Source organism: Carlito syrichta, unplaced genomic scaffold (genome assembly GCF_000164805.1).
Source record: "Carlito syrichta isolate Samal-C Ts95f unplaced genomic scaffold, Tarsius_syrichta-2.0.1 Scaffold287865, whole genome shotgun sequence".
Lineage (NCBI taxonomy): Eukaryota > Metazoa > Chordata > Mammalia > Primates > Tarsiidae > Carlito > Carlito syrichta.
This window is the reverse complement of record NW_007231961.1, coordinates 214,204-217,370: the sequence shown is the minus strand read 5'-3', so window position 1 is coordinate 217,370 and position 3,167 is coordinate 214,204. Positions and strand designations below refer to the sequence as shown.

Genomic DNA, 3,167 nt, shown 5'->3' with positions numbered 1-3,167 from the left:
TCATAAAGTAATAATGAAGACAGTCAAGCAATATGTTGATTTCACTAATAACTACCACATGTGGTAGAAAGGGTGAAATTTTAACATATTCATTTTCCCCAAAAAACATAAAATACTGAAAACTACATTCCAAACACAACAAATGGTGTAAGAACTTCTTACATTACACATTGTAATCCCAGTACGTTTAAACTCTCCAATTTATGTAAAGACAGAACAAAATGCGTACTAACTTCTAATACCATTTATATAATGCTCAATTCATCGGCTTAATATTAAAGTTTAAATAAATGGCACCACCTTTTTCCATTTTGCACATTTAAGTAAAAACCTAATGAAAAAATAATAAACTTTGGAGAAAATATAAACAAATTCCTTAATCTTTATTCTTAGAATATGATAGTAGCCAAACTTATAGCCAAATCATGCCATGAACATTTTAAAATTAAGTAGAAATGACAATTGAATAATTAGAAGTGGAAAACAAGAAATATTTAAATCCTTCTTGACATCGTAGCTTTATGTATTCCCTTACTAACTGGATTTTTCAATGACAATAATTATACGGTCCCTATAAATATAGCCTAACTAGTACAACATTAGATACAGCTCAGTAAAACCTCAACACCAAAACTCTCCAAATCTACCAAGCATGTAAGAATAAGGATTTCTTTTCATTCCACAGATTTGAAATTTTATAGAATTTCACTTGGGATCACAGAACATGCTGAAAGCCTCCTTCTTTCTTTCTGTCTTTTTTTTTTTTTTTTTTTTTTTTAGTTGGAGTTTCACTCCATCACCCAAGTTGGAGTGCAGTGGCAACTCATGGCCATCCCAGCGTTGACCCGCTGGGCTCCAGCGATTCTTCCTTCTCAGTCTTTCAAGTAGCAGGAACTATAGGCGCTTGCTAACACTCCCAGCTAATTTGTTGATTTATTGTGGAGACGAGATCTCACCAGGTTGCCCGGACTGGTCTCGAACCTATGTACCCAGGCAAACTACTTGCCTCGGCTTTCCAAAGTGCTGGAATTACAGGCTGAGCCACCGAGCTCTGCCAGAAGCCTCTTTCAATGGACTTTTCCCTATACTGACAGAGTAAGTTGAGTATTATTTTTCCAGAAACTATATCTATAGCTATTGCTTAAATATTTAAGGAGCAAAATACCATTTCCAAATTCCCCCCAATCATATAATAGAATGCAATGTCTCAGATCCTCCAAAAATGCAAATCTTCAGCTTTATCAATGGTGTCTCTAGTTTTTCCTAACAATTAAGCCTAGATAGATCTAGATAGAACTGTGAAGTTGGTAGTTTACAGATAGTACCTCTTCTCATATTCCTCTTTCATGCCTTACTTTCTCTTTCCACTGCTACCTCAGCCTCCTTTTGTGCTGTGTATATTCTTCCCTGAATGTGAGAGTTGCCTCATCTCAACTTTTATATCCCCGTTTGTTCATTCATGTATTACTTAACAAGTACTTACCGTGTGATGGGCACTAGACCCTGGAGTTAAGTATGCCTTTCCCTTCCCTTCTTTCATCCATGAAAATGGTTCTCTTGCTCTGTGTTCTATTCCTATTTATTGATAAAGTTATCTATATTAAGATATTTATAAGTGAAAGTTGGGTAATGCACTATCTTTCAAGTCATAGACAGTATTTAAAATTGATCTGGTAAATTTTAAGCAATCCAGTAATTAAGTGGAAATCTACTTTCACTATAATTACCACAGGGTGTTTATTATGGCACAGGTGCAAACAAAAATCTCAACTGCAGTAGAATGGGTCAATGTGAAAGATGCCAGAATTGAAATTCAGCTGACCTACTAACTGAGGACTAACTCAGATGCATAGAAAAGTAAAAATAAATAAATATCACTCCAGAAGGTTATAGAAGAGTGCAGAAGCCTGCAACTATAATTTCTCACCTGCATGCCTATAAGCAGACTCCTTATGTAAGTGACTGCTTTTAATTTTGACCCTCTCTACTATTGCTGATGCTTTCATGTCATCTGGAGTAATTTTTTCTGAAAACCCGTATTTGATAACTATTGACACATAACAAATTACTCCAAAACCTAGTGATTTACATTTTATTATTTCCTTCTCACCAAATGCCACCAACATGGTGTTGAGTGATATTTTTCCAGAAACTATATCTATACCAACAAGTGCTTCATGGAAGCTGGTTAAGTGGTCTGCATCTCCTTTGGACTTCATGCCAAAAAACTGGTCGCAATTGTAGATGTTATTGATCAGAACAGAGCTTTTGTTGAGGGACTTCACACTCTGGTGTGGGATAGGTCATGCCTTTCAAATGCATGCAGCTCACTGACTTCATCCTCAAGTTTCCACACAGTGCCTGCCAGAAATATGTGCAACAAGACTGGCAGAATGCAGATATTGATACAAAATGGACAGTCATGAGATGGGTCAAGAAGATTAAAGCCAGAGAAAGGAAAGCCAAGATGACACATTTTGATCATTTTAAAGCCATGAAGGTAAACAAGAATGAAGTTAAGAAGCTTCAAAAGGCAGCTCTCTTGAAAGCTTCTCCCAAAAAAGCACCTGCTGCTAAGGGTGCTGATGCTAAAGTTCCAGCAAAAAAGATGACCACTGCAGGCAGGAAGGTTCCAGCCCCAAAGATTCCTGCCCAAAAAGCCACCGGCCAGAAGGCAGCACCTCCTCCAAAAGCTCAGAAGGGTCAAAAAACTCCTGCCCAGAAAGTAGCTGCTCCAAAGGCAGCTGGCAAGAAGGCATTAAGAGACAATCATTAAAGTAAATAAAGGTTCTTTTTGACATATTGGCAAAAAAATTTTTTATTCTCTCCCAGATTCTGTATGTCATGAATCGGGATATGGCTCATCTAGGTCTTCTGACTCAGGATGCTTCACTAGGCTGCATGTAAGGTGTCAGCCAGGACTGCATAAATCTCAACACTCAGGGGAAAGACTCACTGAAAGCTCAGTCATATTGTTGGTTGTTTGTTTGGTTTTTTTTTGAGTTGGAGTCTCACTCAGTCACTCAGACTGGAGTGCAGTGGCCGCTCCCAGCCACCGCAGCCTCGACATGCTGGGCTCCGGTGATCCTTCCGCCTCAGCCTTCCAAGTAGCTGGAACTACAGGTGTGCCCTACCACGCCCAGCTAATTTTTGATTTATTGTAGAAA

At 38.2% G+C, this 3,167-nt stretch overlaps 1 pseudogene; it reads left to right on the top strand.

The window, feature by feature from the left end:
* The first annotated feature begins 2,177 nt into the window (after window positions 1-2,177).
* Window positions 2,178-2,776, top strand: LOC103255135 (annotated as a pseudogene).
* The last annotated feature ends 391 nt before the right edge of the window (window positions 2,777-3,167 follow it).